The sequence below is a fragment of the Abrus precatorius genome, unplaced genomic scaffold (genome assembly GCF_003935025.1).
Source record: "Abrus precatorius isolate BTA unplaced genomic scaffold, Abrus_2018 Scaffold9, whole genome shotgun sequence".
In the NCBI taxonomy this organism is placed as follows: domain Eukaryota; kingdom Viridiplantae; phylum Streptophyta; class Magnoliopsida; order Fabales; family Fabaceae; genus Abrus; species Abrus precatorius.
The window spans coordinates 16,475,697-16,495,306 of record NW_020874439.1 but is presented as its reverse complement, the minus strand read 5'-3'; the positions used below and the strand labels follow the sequence as shown (position 1 = coordinate 16,495,306).

General features: G+C 31.6%; 1 non-coding gene across 1 annotated transcript; it reads left to right on the top strand.

Moving 5' to 3' along the window:
* Window positions 1–2,045: 2,045 nt before the first annotated feature.
* LOC113851721 lies at window positions 2,046–2,152 on the top strand. Its single transcript, XR_003502289.1, has one exon. It is a non-coding gene; the product is annotated as a small nucleolar RNA R71 (small nucleolar RNA).
* Window positions 2,153–19,610: the final 17,458 nt, after the last annotated feature.

The window sequence follows — 19,610 nt, the reverse complement described above, 5'->3', positions numbered from 1 at the left end:
AAGAGAATTATATTAACATTCATAACCCAAGAATTCAAGAATCCAACTGAACTCACTAAGGATTACAAAAGATTTAGCCCTCCATGAGGATGAGTTTCACAAATACAAGATGAAAATAAAGAGAGTTCAATGACGTGAATGCAAAAACCAAAAGAAAGTAGAGATAAAATGTGAATCAAACCCTAGGTTGGGTTCTTGGCTGTCACCCAAGATTGACCTAAGCTCTGCAAGTATTCCCAAAATGGCAAAAATCTAAAAATGTAAAAAAGTTCTCTAACCTAATTCCCAAAAATCTATATATACTAAGTTTGATGCCAATTCTTAGTGATCACTATTGTTTACAAGAGTGAACATGCGAAGCATTCCTCAGGCTTCCTCCTTTCTGTAGTGATCACTCTCATGTATAACAATAGTTACTTTGGTTGTGCATAATTACTCTCACTTATAAGAGTGAACACGCGCAGAGTGTTCTAGTCTGGACTTCACTGGAGTGATCACTTTCACTTATGAGAGTGATTACGCGCAAGGTCCTTCAACTTGGGGCCTTCTGGAGTGATTACTATCACTCAAGAGAGTGATTATGCGTAGGCATAGTGGTTCCCTTTAGCTCTGGAGTGATCACTGCTGCTTCTGAAAGTAGTTACTCTGGCCTAACCTTTAGAATTGGCTCCCTAGAGTGATTACTATGGTACCTGAGAGTGCAGGGGATTGTGAAGCTTCCTGGATCTTTCAACTTATGAGGCAACTTTTGCTGCAATATTGCGCTACATTCTTCGGTTAAAGCTATTGTAGCATCCTCCTTCAACTTCCTCTTCTTTGAAAGCAAGTCCTTCATGAACTTGGCATACAAAGGCATTTGTTTCAGTGCTTCTGCAAATGGTATATTTATGTGAAGCTTTCTGAAAATGTCTAGGAATTTGGAAAATTGGTCTTCCTTTCCCTTGTTCTTGGGGATGTGTGGATATGGCAGCTTAACATAAGGTGGAGGGATTTGAGGCTTGCATGAGTCTTCCAAAATTTGTGCTTAGATCTATTCCAATATGCCTCATCCACTACCAACTTCTGTTTTGGTGAAATTTTCTCCTCCTCTTCCTCTTTTACAATCTCCAATTTTGGTTCTAGTTGTTGGTCTGGTCCCTCTTCTTCTTGTCTAGCAATTACATCATCTTCATTTTCAAGTGGTTTCTTCTTAGGTTGTGGCTCTATCACCTTTCCACTCCTTGTAATAATTACTTGGCAGAATTCCTTTGGGTTTTCCACTGTATTCCCAGAAAAAGAGCCTTGGGCTGGTTCACTTATTTTCTTCAAAATTTAGCCCATCTGATTCTCCAAGTTTTTAATGGAGGCTTCTTGATTAGCCATCCTTGTGCTTGAGTCCTGAATAAATAAATTTGTAGTTTGAGTCAATTGCACAAGTGCTTTTTCAAGAGATGATACCTGATCATTTGCTGGTTGGTTTGGTGGCTGCATTGGTCCTGAATTCTAAAAATTTTGTTGCTGCCACTATCCTCCTTGCTGGTTCGATCTTTGTGCAGGTGGAGTATAGTATAATTGGTTCGGTGGCCTAGTATATAAGTTAGAATTTGGCTTAAACTGCTGCTGCTGAGGTGGATAAATAGGTTTTTGCTGAAAATTTTGTTGCTGCCATTGCAGTTTTGAATTAAAATTTTGCTGCCTTGGCATGTTATTCATGAAGTTCACCTGTTCAGCCCCTTGTTGCTGCATATAATCAACTCTATCTTCACTTGTTCCCTCATGGTATTCCTCTTGGCTGGTAAGAGCTACATAGTGTACTGAGGGAATTCAACTGTTGTGACATTAATTTGTTTTGAGCTAGCAGTGCATCCAAGGTATTCAGCTCCAACACACCTCTTTTTGAAGAGTTTCTTTCCTTATGATTGTAATTGTTGGATGCAACTTCAATAAGTTGCCGTGCCTCTTCCAAGGTCTTTTGAACAAATGAGCCTCCAGTTGCTGCATCCACCATTGTCTTTGTTGCCACATTTAGCCCATCATCAAAAGTTCTCAATTGAAGCCATTTAGGTAGCTCGTGGTAAGGGCAGCTTCTTAAGAGTTCTTTGAATCTGTCCCATGCCTCTTGCAGTGTTTCATCTTCCCTCTGAAAAAAAGCCAGAATCTCTTGCCTCAACTTGGTTGTTCTAGAGACTAGAAATACTTCATCAGAAACTTGCTCTCTAAATCATCCCAAATGATGATACTTCCTTCCGGTTGGGATAACAGCCAGCTCTTTGCCTTATCCTTAAAGAAAATGGAAAAAGAGACAACCGGATAGCCTCATCACTCACACCATTGATTCTAATCATTCCACAAATTGTCAAAATATTCTGAATGTGCAAGTGGGGGTCTTTAGAAGGATGTCTAACAAATTGTTCTTGCTGGACCACTCTCATAAGGTCAAGTCTGATCGCAAAGTTGTTTGCTTGAATGGGAGGTCGAACAATGGAGGTGGAGTTTCCTCTCGGTCTTGCACGTGCATAATCATCCAATGTCCTCTGTTTTTCATTGGGATTTCCTACCATTTCTGCAGAATTCTGTTCTTGTAGGTCTTTTTCTTTTTCTTTTTTTAAAGTTTGTCCTTTCTTTTTGTTCTTTTTCTTGAAATTATTAATTGGCTGATCAAGTTCTGAAGATGAATCACTCTTTTTTATCTTCTCCTTGCCTCGCATCAACCAATTCAGCTGTTGCACTTAGAAATTTCTTGCAAACACTTAAAACAAAGTAGAAATTATTAACCCAAGCTAGTAAATTCTCATTATAATTGATATTAACAATTAATCCCTGGCAACGGCGCCAGAAACTTGATAAACTTTTTGGTAAGTGCACTAAATCGTTGAAGTAACAAAAATAGATTATCTTCCTCTGCGATTAATGTTAAATACCAACCCACAAGAATGGTACTATTTGGGTCACCAAAACAGTGTATAAACAGCACAAAAATTAATAAGTGCAGAATTGTAAAAATGGAATTAAAGTGCAGAATTAAAACTTGGAGCAACAAACAAAATAACTGCAGAAAGTAAATTTAGAATAATTGCAGAATTTAAGTGTCTTAATTACTAGAAGTGGGTCTGAACACAATTAAAAGACAGGTTGAGTTTGGAATCTGTTATCCCTTTCCCTTTGCATACAAATATATTTATAACTAAAACACAACTTCTCTAATGGTCAGATTTTCTAAAATACCAAACTCTAATTCCTTGGTAATTGGTTCTAAAATAAAATTAGTGTCCTAATTCCTTAGATACAACTAAAAACATTTAGCATTAAGAATTAAACCCATTAACCATATCATCATAACTTTCTATTCTTAAATAATTTATAATGAGCAAATTAATCCCTATCCAAGAAAGCTTACTACTTTCCAGCAATAAACCCCTTTTCATCAACCCCATTCGCATAAAACAAGGAAGCATTAAGTTCATAATTAATATGTTAGAGAAAGAAGGTGTTATTAGCTATATCCAATGTTAGTGCATTGCAAAGGGTAAAGGTATAGGTTCATCCTCACTCAACCCAAGGAAATTTAGTTAAACATTATGGAAGAAAATGAATTAAAACTGAGATATATTGCAGAAAGAGAATTCAGTCATAGAAAAGCTTACAGTAAAATGATAAAATGAAAAAGTTACTGTTCTATTACAAAAATCAGAGAAGATGGAAAAGAAATCCAAGTTCCCATGAAAATCCTTCTATCAAGATGTAAGGAGTTTGCCCTAGTTACCCTATTACATAAAACTGTATGAGAACCTAGAAAATTGTGCTCCAGAATATTCTAAAAAAGGAAAGATAAAAGATGTCGCCTTTTCAGAATTTTTTTGCTTTTATATGCATCAGTCAGCATCGTGTCCCCACAATTAGGAATCCGTGTCCTCATAAATCAGTCCTGCATAACTCTTTAGTCCAATTGCCACTTTTTGTCTAATTTCCCCTAAAAATTCAATTGCCAACATCAGAAGATGAATGATCTATATAAATTTTTCAGTACTTGCAACATTTCATTGAATTTTCTAATTAATTGCATTAACTTATGATTTAAATCCAATGAAATATGCCAAAATTTTTTAATTCCCTAGATGAGTTAGTGACTCATCAGTTACATGTTTCAATGCCACTACAATATCCTTCGAAGCAACTACAAAGGTTCGCAAAAGCTATTCTTGAGCAAAAAATGGTAATAAAAGGTAGAGTGGCTGCCACTAAGGTTCTGGTCAAAATGGCATGAACTATTATCTGAGCACGCAGCTTGGGAGTTTTACTATGACTTACTATAAAAGTACCCTGCTTTTAATCCTTGAGGACAAGGACACTCTTTAGGAGGGGTATTGTGATAGCATTATTAATTTTAGTGGGCTTAATATATTGTCTGTTAAATGTAGTGAGTTGGCACTACACTTTTCATGTAAAAGAATGTTAGTGCTATGTACAGGTGGCTTGTTTTTCGGTTTCTTGGTAGTATTTCAAATCATAGCATATATGATGTGCAAAAGTGACTTTTGGGTAATGAGAATATTCACGAATCATCTCTCTTAATTATCGTAGTATTTTCTCTCTCTGTGATCATCAGAATAATATTCTATTTTGATTTTTCCTGTTCACTGGGTTGGGTATAACGGAATTAATTAAAGTTCCCTGCATCCAAATATTCATGTCACATTGGGTTAAACTACTTCGCCCAAAAACTGAATCGGTCGGCTTGGACTATTGGACCGGTTCTCCTCTCAACCGGAAGTGGTTCGGCATCGACCCTCAACTTTGCAGAGAAAGGCTCAACACAAAGCCTTTGAATTCAGTGTTATTCGTGTGTTTTGGATCGATGAACTCGATCTCTAGTTCGCAAATGATGCAACTTGGAATGGCTTTAGAGCGAAGTGGGACGAATTATAATTTTATCACCTGCATTGTAGTTTCTGTTGATATCAGCTATTAGAAATTATAATTTCTTCAACAATACAACACTTTTTAAGTTATAATTATTTGACATGTATAATCATCAAATTTGAAGTTCTTATTTAGTAATTAGTTGTGTTCATATTTATTAGTTTATATTAATAAGTTATTTCAATAGTTAATTTTGTTATAGACTAAATTTAGATACAATTTGTGATTTTAATAATATTTATCTACTTTTTAATATCAACCTTTTTATTCCATGATTAATTCATATAAATAAACACAAACTCATCAAAATAAATATTAACTCAACTTCAATTAATTGTGTTTAAAAAATTAAATTTATAATTAATTTTTATGATGACCTCACTAAGAGATCACAAAGAAAAGTTCTAAAAGAATCATTTTATTTTAAATTTATTTTTTTCAATTAATCAAAAATAATATTTCCTCAAATAAAAGATTATTCTTTACCTCCCTTATATTGCAGCAAAATTATGATAATTGTGTCTTTACTGGGTAATTTTAATATATATATTGTTTTACTTTGAGGAAAGGAAAATGGTGTTTTTCAAATGAAAAAAATCCTTATATTCGTGTATATTCAAAATTACACAAATTTAATCTTTAAAAAAATTTATAATTTTAAAATTTATGACAAAAATAATTATAAAATTTTATTATTGAAGGTTGACAATTGCAATCTACAGGTTAAATTTGCCGCCTCATTACTTGATGCTCATACTAGCTCTAAGAGCTCAAGCACTCTATCAGTGGACGGTGCCCTACATCTCCCTGTCCTACTTATCCCGATTCTATTTTTATCTTAATAACAATGAAGTAGGTCTACGAAAGCAAGCATAAAAGGTGGATCTATCTCAACGCAAGGGGAATTGCTTCTTTCTTTTTCTTTCTTTTTTATCGGGATGAAGAAGGTGAATCTGGTTATCTCTCTATGGAACCTTGCATTGTTGTTGTTCGCATAACTATTGTGAATGCGATGGAGTGAGTAGCTTAGTTTTGAATTCCTAATTTTCATATACTTCCTATTCAATTTCGGATTTCTCAACTTCTTTTGCTGCGTCTCTTGATTAGGGTTTTGGTAATGCAAATATACTTATTTGCTTAGTTTCCCTTCACTTTTCACCGGGAGAAGGAATCCGAATTGCTCTCTTCGAACACTTTTCTGTGTAGAATTCGACACTGAAATTCGCATCATGGAGATTAGTATCATATTCGTTTACGTTGCTCAGCTCGGTCAACGGTTTGCAATTCATTGCTTCTTATCGTTGTTGTTTGTGAATAGAATGATGGAGTCCTTGACATAGACAAGACTACGGTGACATTGGAACCAGAAAAGCATTCGGGTGGTGGACTCTTCTGTTCATGGAAAGGATAGAATAAGCAGGACAAATATTCCACCAGGCTTACAAGAATCAGTGAGGAGAATCAAAAATTAAAACAAAAATAAAATCATAAAATAACTCAAGAAATAAATAATTATTAACCTGAAAAATCCTTTAAAATAAGAATAAAAATCACAAATCGTCCACACTAAAGAAATAATTTATTATAATTAATAAAAATTAAAAAAGATTTCAGTGTGTTCAAATTCAACTATTTGAAGAGTTAAAATATGGGATCATACACTGAATTATTCTATAAAGACAAACTTAAAATCACTATAAATTATTTTAAGTTTGATTTGCATGATATTTAATTGAATTTAATTTTTTGTGCTTACCTTCATTTTAAATATATAAAAAGATAGAAAAGTCCAAAATAGAAGTTCAAATATTCATAAACAACCTAATAGGCAATACTCATGTTTAAATGAACAAAACAACATTCAAGTATCAAGCAATAATCATTAAGTATCTTTTATTTGTGAGTCCTCTATGGAGTAATTAATTAATTATCCAACATTATAATTTCAAGTTGAGATTGGAAATTCTGTGTCTGCAATCCAACTAGTGTCATAGGTACATCTTCTTCCTTCACCAGAGACAGAACATAAGTGCACAATTCTCACTTCATGATCACTACCAACAGCCCACACTCAAACCAATCTTGGTATGCTTTAGCCCCTGTCAGGATAGGTTAGCAAAGTTTCCACTGCCTACGACACAAGTTAGCTAGACTTGGTCCCCTGTAAGTCTTGACCACTCTCCTATCTCCTATGGTCAGACCAACACTATTTGCTCCTCACCTGTATCATGGCGTATTCAACCTTTTTCACAATCATAATCACAAAGCATATCACAGCCATTAATTGTCCAACAGGTACATTATAACATTTTTATTTCAAGAAAACAATCAATTACATGGACATGTCTAACAATCAAAATTTTCCAAATTTCATGAACTAACTCGTAAAATTCATAACTAATTCAATACAAGTCCAAACATCATGAAATCACCAAGGTTTTCTTCCTTTAAATGTCTACTGTAATATAATATTATAGTCAAAATTCAAACACTTCTAGAAAATTCATTAAACCTCAATTCATCTTTGCTATTCTCATATTAATTCATTAAACAGCCAGCACATTAGAAAATTTGTAATGAATTCATTTTTCATCCAAAACACATGAAACAAGTGATTTTATTCTCCTTAACATGTCTATTTTCATGTAAAAATACTTTCAAAATCAAAATATTCACAGAAATTAATTCGTGCATTAGTATCTCAGTTCATGTTACAGAATGGCACAATTCAACAACAGCATATTGGAAAAATCATAAACCATTCAATTCATCACCAAAACTCATGAAATTAGTAGTATTCTTTCACTTTGGTTATCTAGTTTCACAAAAAAATATAATTAAAAATTTATAGCTTCTAGATTCCAGAATAAGTCCTAAACATTCTCTGTCACTCACAGTAACACACTTCTCAGATCAATTAATTAGAAAAGTCATAACTATTTTATTTTAAGTCCAAAATTCTTCAAACTAGTGAGGATATCTCTCTTATAGTCTCTATTTTCATATAAAAATAATAATAAAATAATGTCACTTATACATTTTAAAACAAAAATAAATTTCTCAGTAGCATGCACAAAACGTTACTCTCATACAATAGCACCTTGAGCAAATAATAAGTAATTCATTTTAACTCCAAATTGATCAAAATCAGTGAACATATTTTCCTTATAAATTCTAATTTCATAAAAAAAATAGATAAAATACAATCGTACTTGAATTCTAAGACAAAAATAATTTAAAGTACGCTATTGTCAGTAAAACATTTACACGTAACCGAATATTCAAAAATTCATAACAATTTTATTTCAGTTCCAAATCAAGTGAAACCAGTGAGTATACCTCCATTAAGAAGTATATTTTCATACAAAAATATCAATAAAATAATACTTCAAACACACAGTAAGACAAAAATAAGTGAAGATATACTGCTTCAGAATACCGTTTTCATGCAATAGAAATTTATAAAAATCATAACTAATTAAATATAAATCCAAATAAAGTAAACCCAGTGAAGAAATAATCTAAATTTAACTATATTCCTGAATAAAATACTAAAAAAATAATTTCAAAGATTTTCTCATATTTTACATTATTTACACTTTAATCCTTATATTTTATATTAATTACAAAAAAGTCCTTGTCTCCAATTTGGTAAGCATCAAATTATCCAGTATATCTTCCATGTGTTCAAGGTCATTAATTCATGTCCAAATATGGTTCAAATTATCCTCTTGGTCCTACCACACATGTGGACAAAGGTCTTGCATTTCTAAGGTATTTTTGGTCCAAGTCCATGATATTTTCCTATTTTTAGGTTCAATCTTCGAAATTTATTTATTTATTTATTTATTTAATTTTTAAAGGTTGTTCTCATCATTTGTCCATGTAGTCCATAGGTCCAAATATGTCCAAAAGTCCAAGGGTCTTCATCATGGTTACTTTCCATTTTTAATCCATTTCCTTTTAGAAGTTTCTTTCATAAATTTTCAAAATACTTTAGAAATTCATTTTGACTCCAAAATAATTTCAATCCAAAAGAAGATCATGAATCCACCTTAGATATCATCATAAAATAAGTCATAAAATGAAACATGAAAGATTTTCATACAACTAACCACATAACAAGCAAAGTCATTGTTAAATACAATACACTTTGTGGTTCTTAGTGATTCTCATGCATTTACTTATTTCAATCAAAATTTTAATCATGGATTTATCAACACACACAATTTCAATCACCACCAAAAGGGTTAGGGCTTCTCTTGACTCAAAACCATTTAAACAAGGTATTCCCCTTGATTATGAAAAGCACCCTCCCCTTACTCGGTGTTTTTGAGTTGATCTTGCCTTGATCTTTGGGTGATCCTTCTCCTCTTCCCTTTTGCTTTATTTCACCTCTTAGAAGTGAGTATCTCCTTCCTTGGCCTCCTACTTCCTCAAGTTCCAAATAGTATACAAAAAGAAAGTTGGGGCTTGGTGGATTTTGTGGGGTATCTTGGTGTTTTTGGTGGGGTTAAAGGTTTGATTCAAGATCCTTATAGTTGGGTATTGGGTGATCTAACTTGTGGGGTTCAAGTAAAGTATTTGAGATGAACTTGTATGTGTATAGAGAGAATTGAGATGAAGAAAAAGTAAAGAGCTCTTGGGTTGCATGAGAATTAGTATGAAGGGTCTTTTTCTCCTTCATGGATGGCTTTATATAGAAAATCTCTTTATGTTGACCCACTCCCATGCATCTCACGGTTCCACCCTCTCTCTCACAAGTCTTGATTTTCAATTTTAGTTTCTTTTTGGCTTTTTCTACAAACCTATCCATGTGCACATTTGTAAATGTTCAAAATTGTCCTTTCATGATAGTTTTGTATATCTTCCATGTGCACATTTGTAAAAATTAGGATGTTACACTTTTCTGTTTTCTTCATCTTCTTTACACTAACAAATTGATATTATATTTGTAGGTACCTTTTTCACAGTTCTCTCTTTCTTTCTTTTTCTTTTTATTAACAGTGTATCATTCATTCTTTCTTTTTTTTTCTTTTTCTCTTTATTAATAGTGGATCATCCTACTGATTTGTTCTCTTTTTTTTTACTTACTTTTTTTGGTAAAATGGCTTTAACACACCATTTATTAATCCAACTTGGACTATTTTATTTGAAAATTTATTAAAAAATGGTGAAGCTTGAGTGCATTTCTCTCACTTCCCTTTCCTCTCGCAGTTCCCCCACCCTTTTCCCTCCCAACCTACCAGCTTTGTCTTCCCCTCCTCCTGTAATCCTCCTTTCCTCATTCTGCAACTTTCCCTCTCCTCCCGCAGCCCCCTTTCCCCTTCCCGTAGCTTTCCCTTCCCTTTCTTTTCTTATAGCTTCCCCTTCAAACAACATAGAATTATGAATCATACTAATTAGAGTCAGCTTCAACTCAAAGTTATTTTCTTCCATTTAAGGGTTAACATAATTTTTTTTGTTAAGATGTAGTCCCTGTAAAGTTGAAAATTTAAGATTTAGTTCGTGCCATCAACTCCCTTCTGATAAGTGCTAAGCTGACTTTCTATTTGCCAACTCAACATTTAATAGAAAGGAATTGACGGCAGAGACTAAATCCTAAATTTTTAACTTTTCAAATACTACATCTTAACAAAAACTTTTATAGAGACTTATTACAAACGACTTATATTTATAGGGACCAATAACATATTTAGGTCTACATATTATATTATACTGCAAGAATTACTAAAATAAAATTAGTATAGAATTTCTATCAAATAAGAGCCACACATATAAACTAAGTTATAAAAATACTTCAAAATATAATCTTATCAGTATAAACTAATATGTTTGTTACAAAAAAAAAAAAAAAACCATTACAAAAGATTGAAGGTGATAAAACTTTCACTAAAATAATGTAAGTTTTACTTTTACTTATAATCAACTATATTTTTCTTAACTTGTAATTGGTTTATGATAACTTATATATATATATATATATATATATATATATATATATATATATATATATATAAATTAGTCTTCTTTTAACATGTGTTCTGTGCAAGTATAAGCTTCTTTTATAATATCAGTACATCATTATTTTTATTTATTGATAATAATATAAATATAATTTGTCAAAGTTTATGATATTTATTATAAAATTTTGTCATTATTTATTCTTTATTTTGTCAAGTTTGTTTTAATTGTATACTTACATTTATTACTTACATTGAAGATATAAATATGTTATCTATTAGAATTAATTTTTTTATTTATTAAGAATATAGAATTTTTATAATCTAATTAATTAAAAAAAATTTAAATTATTTTAATCACTAATAAAATGAAAATATAAACAAAATATGTTTCAATCAGTTATATAAATTTTTGTGACTGAATAGTTTATACTAATTTTTATTTATGATTGGGTGAGGATGTGTAGCATCCTCATTTCTTCATTCAAAATAAATAATTTTTTTAAAACAAATAAATAAAATAAATTAAAAAATAATTTTTGTTCTTATTCATGGATTTAAGAATAGAATAAAGACAAAAATTACTTTTTTTTTTCGTAAGAAAGTTTCATAAAATTTCAAAAGAATTTAAAATTTCTAAGGGAATAATTTCGAAGCTTTAAGGTAATAAATTAAACTTAGCTTTACTTCTAGCAAATTATTTGATTCATATTGACTACATATAAATTTAGAATTTCTACTAAGGACATTTCCAAAATATTCATTACAATGAAATTGGCCCAAATACTATAAATTCTAAAATCTCACACTGAAAATAATTTATGAGATTTGGTCAACACGAAATACAATTAGATAAAATAATACAAATTTCTCAAATCATTTCAGTCCCTACAGAGCAATCTTCCTTCCAATATCCTTGAATTACGATCTTAAGACAGGCCAAACATCTTTATCCCTTTACTTTCATCACCTGAAAATATTAGTAAGAGTGAGTATCTCCCGCCCCACTAAATCTCTTGTTTGACATAAGCAATATATATATATATATATATACCTATACCTATATATATGTGTGTATTACTGAGAATATTGTCTAACATGAATTGACTTAACAATGACAATCAATCATACAGTTCGCCATCACAATGAAGTACATGTAAGACAAACAATCAATCACATTTACAAACTGTTATAACATGCATCTTTCTACTAATTTGTACGTTACAATACATGTATTATCCCACGTCGATCAATATGTCACAATAATGTGTCCTAATCACACCTGTCAATGTATTACAACACATATCATAATGACATCAACCAATATGTTACAATGCATATATTATAATCATACAATTTCTATACTACTTCATATACATCCTACTTCACGTTAATTTTACTTTCATATTGAATACCCCTGGGATCCCTTAAAGACTTCATAGCATAGATTGTCGCTGGTTAATCGCAGCAACACGGATACACCTGTGCCAGCCTGACCTTTTTTAGCAATTGTATAGTTAGGAGTCTTGTCAAGAAATGAGTGTGTGGCTTGTGAATTCTTTCACTTTCAGCAAATCATTGTGCACTCGTTCACACTTAGCATTCACCACCCTTATTTTTCCAAGATTTCTAAAATCTTCTCCGGACTTTATATCCCTAGTGTATCTCTGTAGCTATTTAAACTCACCACCAACATTTCTCATTCTTTTTCATACCATTTTCACAAGTCAACGTGTCATAATACGTGAGTCTTGACCACATAACTTGGTATATTACAATAGATGCATTATGAATACACCCTTTAGATGTACCACAATACATGTATTACAATTACATCCATTAACCATTTTGACTTCCGTATTACAATCACTTTTCTCCCAATTTCACCATTATATCACATCATTCCATTTCATACATCCAACTATATTTTCATTCAAGAATAATACAACACTTTTAATTAACAACCTCATTTTCACATACTTCAATCATCAACAAACATACATTCAAAATAGAAAATCTTCAAACAAGTGCATACATTACATAAACCAATATAATGTGCCGGAGGTCCAACACCTTCGGGCTCAGCCCAATCGTACAATCCAACATACATATTTTCTCATGGATAATAAGATCGTATATCCTAAAGTTTGATATAATCCATTATTAACAACATGCTTACTATTCCAAAAAATCAAATTATAACTCCTAACTACTTTCAAAGAATATTTGTTTAGAAAAATCATAATATTCCTTAAAAATTGTTTCATTTAGAGCCATTACTATCAGTTACATTTAGATAGTTATAAAAGTAATTAAGGGTTTTTCAATTCAAGGTACACAAGAGAAGTTAGGGTTTGGGAACGACTCTCCTTACCTTGGAATGAAGATCCACCACGAAATCAATAGTAGAAATACTCCTTACATGTATTCTCACCCTAAATACATGGAATAATTAATGAGAAATCAAGAAGAATGAAGAAAGAGTAAAAACCAAAAACCCTAACTCATAATACTTACCTCCAAAATGTTCCAAACATGATTACGATGTTCAATCTAGGTCACAAACGGCTCCGAAGGCAATTCAATGGGTGAAAAGGCTAGGGATTGAGAGAATCGAGAGAGAGAACGAAAGGAAAGTAGGAAATACATTTTCTTTAATCCTAAACCCCTTAAATATCCAAAGTGTCATGACATTCTCGCTACAGCAAGACATCTTTCGCTGTAGCAAGGCCCCTTCTCACTACAGCGAATATATCAGACCAAGTTGCGTCCTAGTTTCTGCATATTCTTGCTACAGCGAGACTGAATCTAAGCTACAGCGAGAATGCCCTTGCAGTTCACTCTCATCCTATATTTTTGAATCAACTCCAGCCAATCCAAGTCAATACTCACATATATTTATTTATACACACACTCACACACACACACACACACACACACACACACACATATATATATATATATATATATATATATATATATATACACATCCAAATCACCACATAAATCAATACGCACTTCCAATTAACAATACACATACTTATATTAACAATCAAAATATTATTACTAAAGTCGGGGTGTTACAACTCTTTCACACTTTTAGGAATTTCGTCCCCGAAATTTACTTACCAATACTTGTATTCTCCTAGAAATCCCTTATGTTCTAGAACTTTATCTGCTCCAACATTTTATAAAATCCTCTAAGATATTAGATTCAAACCCATTCATCTGGTTCTCCTTCCAACATTATCCATAACATTTTTCCTTCACATGAAGAGTGCATACTCTACCTTTGAGTTCGATGAGTTAGCTAACATTGTAACAAGACCCCATGTCTTTATGTTCTCTTCTGTCACATCACCTCACATATACATCTAAACCACACCAGGATGACGTTACTCATCCACAAAAACCTCAGAAAAGGCACACCACACTCCTAGGTTCAGGTTCAAACTTCTGAATTCTTTCCCCAATTAACACTCCCTCTACTGTCACTACTTGGACGTATAATAACTTTTTGTTTCCTATTGCCTTTACCACATTTGCCTTACCAACTTGGTACGACTACTCTAAATCATGATTGTTCAGAAGTTTCCTTTACTCATTTCACCATCCATTTAACCTTGTGTCCAAACACATACTCAGGCTTCTATGATTGTCGATCTCTTTTATTCATGCAGCGTTCATAGATCTTGGTACCAACTTTGTGGTTGTGAATTTCCAGACATACATCAGTGAATTTTCTTATGTTATTTTGTTCATCCAAAGACATACTTAACGACTTCTCTGTTGTAATTCTCTTTTAACAAGAGGTTCAACATATATACTTATCTCGTTAGAATACATTTTGACCAATTCTTCAGTAAATAGATATGGCATGATTCTGCTCGCATTAACTGAAAAGTTGTGGCAAGTCTAATGTTGAACATCACTACCATTAATCATTTCTATAACGATCCTTCCATTAAGTCCTCTTATTTTGAATGATCTCGTGATTGAGGTGGGATATTATGTGATCCATGCCCAACTAAATTTCATCATAAAATCTATAGCAAGTTCAAATTTTTCCTTATACAAAAGCTTTGTTACCTTCTTTAAAAGGATCTTAGAACTTCTCTCTTATTGGGGCACTTTCATTCTGAAGGGTTTTATTCTAAGACGAAACATAGTTACAAATATTCCTATCTTTTCTATATTTTCTCTAAGTCACTCATGACAAAAGTCCATAAACAAATAATACATAAGCACCTAGAATTAAGGATTCATCCTTGTATCGAAAGGACATGATTGGACAAAACCAATCCATTCCTAGCAGTACAGCAGAATGAAAAAGGCAATCAATTTAAATGAGTCGCAGAAATTTCCTTCAAAATGTTATAGATCAATCAATCATGGGTTTAAACAACAATTGGTTCATTGATAGAGGTGGTTACAACAATAGTACAAGGTCACAAGTTACATAGAAAACAAGGTTCTTATGCCATGATGAACCATATACAAAATTTAGAGTTACACTAAGATGATAAGACCCTAATAACATCGATACACGGCATAGTGATGATTCATATTTTGTACTCACATTTATAGCATTATTGCATCTTCCAAAATATCTTTCCTTCTTTATTTATTTCATTTATCATATTTGTCCATTTCTTGCATTAAATTGGAGTTTTTATGAATACTTGTTATTTTTACTTTATATTTCATATTTTCGTTATTATGACCTTTGTCCACTATTTTGACCATAACTTTTTCTATAGATATCCTTTTTGCCTGATTCTTTTTGCAATAGATTCCTGACTTCTTGGGCTTTAATTTGGACATATGGATTGTGCTGTTTGGAGTTCAGAGCTATTTTCTATTAACTTTTGAAGTTTAGATTTAAAACATACCTTTTTATATTTAAGTTTTTATTTAGGGCTTTTATTATAATTACTTGTAGAGGACTTGACCCATTTATTGTTGTTTTCATTAAGACTAGTATATATAGGGGTCAAAAGGTAGATTTTAGATATCTAATTCTCCTTTCCCTTTCATAATTTTGTTTTGATGTAAAGACCTTTTTCTGCTTTGAGAGAAAACCTTTTTTGTTTCATTCACTTGCCTCTTTTCGGATTCTGCTACATTCTCAATTATTATTTTCTCACGAATCATCTCGTCTCAAGCATGGATTGCAAGACCGATTGATTGCTCTGAGTTTGTCTTTTTACTTTTTTGCAATTCTTGATTAAGATTGGTTCATCCATAATTCGATTGAATTTGGTTTTATTCTTGAGTGTAATATTGATCGATTTATTGCTTTTACATTTGAGATTTAGGCAAATTCAGTATAGTAATCCTAGTTTGCATCTATGATTCATGATTTCAATTTGTGGTTTTAATTCTTGTTTTTGTTTTCCCATTTGTTTTATGTTTTATTTTTGTTTTCATTTTCTAATTCGTTTTGTTTTCAATTTGCTCTTTGTTTTCGTTTTTCTGGGTTAAATTAAATTCATTTTTGTTTTTAAACTCGTTTCAATTTTTAGATCTATTTTCAAATTTTAAATTGGTTTTCAGTTTTTTAGATTCGTTTTCAAATCTTAAAATCGTTTTCAGTTTTTTTAGATCCGTTTTCAAATTTTAAATTCATTTCAGTTTTAGATCTATTTTCATTTAAATTCATTTAGATTGCTTTCATTTTTACTTCGTCTTTAAATCACAAAACTCCTAAATTAACCACCGTTGGATGTTTGAAATTGAAGATAGAATGAATTTGTGTCCTTGTGAGATGATGACCTAGGTTTGTTCCCTATATTGCAAAATTATTTGAGTAATCTAGTTTTATTTGACACCATTACAACGTGGATGTCAAAATGGTGTTGTTGCTGGGGATACAAGTCATTTTGTTTAATTTGCTACAGCGAGAACGCAATTAATGCACGCCACTTGCCTAAGACCTTCTCGCTACAGCGAGAATGCCCTTGTTGTTCACTCTCATCCTATATTTTCCAATCAACTCCAGCCAATCCAAGTTAATACTCATATATATTTATTTATACACACACACACACGCATATATATATATATATATATACATATATATATATATATATATACACATCTAAATCACCACATAAATCAATACACGCTTCCAATTAACAATACACATACTTATATTAACAATCAAAATATTATTACTAAAGTCAGGAGTTACAGGATGCATTTGAAAAGAAGGTTGATTAAGGTGGACATTTGTTAGTCGAAACATATAAAGAAGGAAATTGGTAGGATATAGGAGTTGACGAAGGATTATGGTAATTGAGTGTTATTGATAGAGGACCAATCAGAGGCAAGGATGTGACACAAAAAGAGTTTATTAGCGAATCTGATGGCTTGATTATTGGGTCTTCTTATGGTTAGACGAGTCTAATCACATATTCATATTTGAGGAATAAACATGACTTCAACTCCAAGTAAGGGACTCATCTAAATTTATGAAAAATAATTTTATGAAGGAATCAAAACTTGGGCTAAATATTTAGGATATGCATTTTAGAAGTAGCTTACGACAGAGCTTTTGGATGATCGATTGTGAATTGAATTAATGATCTTTTGACATTTATTGTTAATTCTCTATAGAGTTACAACATGTTAGAATATTATAAATTTGTCCTTAATAAAATGTTGATGTTTAGTAAAAAAAAATTTATAATAAACTAGTCATTTTTTTAACCATATCATACACATGTGTGAGCTTTTTTTAAGATATTATTATATAATTATTTTTGTTTTGTAATAATAATATTATATTTATAAATTATTATAACTTGTCAAAGTTTAAAATAATTATTTTAACATTTCATCAGTATTCATTCTTTGTTTTATATAACTCTTCTTCTCCTCTTATATTATCTCGCTTCTCCTTCTTCTTCAAAATAGAGAAATTGTTGTTACAATTAGACTTTCATAATGATAGCTTATTTTTATAGAAAATTTGATGGCAAAAGATGAAACAGCTAACACATGATAAGTAAAATTTTGAGTAAATAAACAATGTTGCTCATGCTTTTATTTATAATAAACTAATTTTATCACAAAATAATGAATAATAATGAAATGTTACTTGACAAAATAAAGAATGAATAATGACAAAATGTTAAAACACTTTGATAAATTATAACAATTTATAAATATAATAATATTATTATTACAAAATAAAAAAATGATGCAATAATATCTTTTATAAAAGCTAACAATTTGTGCAAAATGAGTTAAAGAATTTTATATTTTTTTATAGGCAAGATATATATTATTAGAGAGAGTTCAAGAGAAACTCAAAACTCATATACACAGAGAAAAAATTAATACTTACTTAGGAAAATAAAAAGTAAAAACATACTTATACATAACTAAGACTGATGCAATTTTGTGAGTTCAAATACCAATCAGTTAACAAAATAGCTTCTTCCTTACTAACAAGTGATAGTCATTTCCAAGACTTCAGAATAATAGAATATAGGACTTCCCTCTCATCCAAAACACAATTCTATTTCTATGTAACCACAAAGACCACACTATGCTTACTCAAATAATTAATAAACATATCCCTTCTCTTTTACTACAACAAACACCAACCCAATAAAGCAAGTGAGTCAGTAAATTTGAAGGCAAAACCAGTAAGAATCCAAGCCAAAGCGTAGTAAAGTACCAGATTTGAGATGAAACTGAGTACGTTAAAAATAAATGAGTTGGAAGTTCCTCTAAACCACGACAGAAGCAACAAGTTATATCATCAATTTGAATACCACAATCAATTAACAAACCTTTATAAGAAAGTGCATTCAACAAAAATTGCCAAGAAAATACTAGATACTTAAGAAGGACATTCCCTCTCCATAGCATTTGCAAGGCATCCGCCATACACTGATCTACAATGTTAGTGTAACATCCTATATTTTGATTTAAATAAAATGAGGTTTGTTAAAGTATAATTGGAATAGATTTGGATAGAATTTATTTTTTTAAAAAAAAAAAAAAAAATGAACAGTAAAACCGCCTATGAACAGTGTCGATGAACAGTAAACCGTCTATGAACAGTAAACCGCGTATGAACAGTGAAACTGCCTTTGTACAGTGACGATGACGTCATCAATGACATCAGCATGACGTCATAGCTGACGTCACATCCGCGTACAGTACGCGTACAATCCGTGTACAGTACGTGTGCACAGTGTTTCCAGCGTGAACAGTTATCGCGAACAGTGTTTCCGGCATGAACAGTAAGGCGGTGAACACTGTTTCTGGCGATACACAGTAAATTCCGGCGGTGAACAGTAACTTCGAAAATTTTCTATAAAAAGGGGGTTGCAGACAAAATTTTCATTTCTTCACTCCTATCCAAGGTTCTCAAAGGTTCTAAAGTCATATCTCGCCATTTTCTCACATACTAAACCTCCTAAACTTAGATTTTTCTTCAGATCTGTGATTCTACGTTCGATCTAAAGGATTACAAGTAAGTTTTTCTAAGTTTGAAGTTAGATTTACCGTTCGTTTCTCTTTTTCTTCTTCTTATAGATGTTCATGATGTTCTTAGGAAAACCTTCGTTCTAGAGTTAAACCTTCGGTTAAATCCTTGTAAAAGCTCTGTTTTGAGGTAAGGGGGGGCTCTACTTTATCATTTCGTTATGTTTATTACTTGTATTCTCATAGATCTTGTCATGTATGTAATTATATGTGAAATAATCCCTGTTTTATGAGAAATAATCGGTG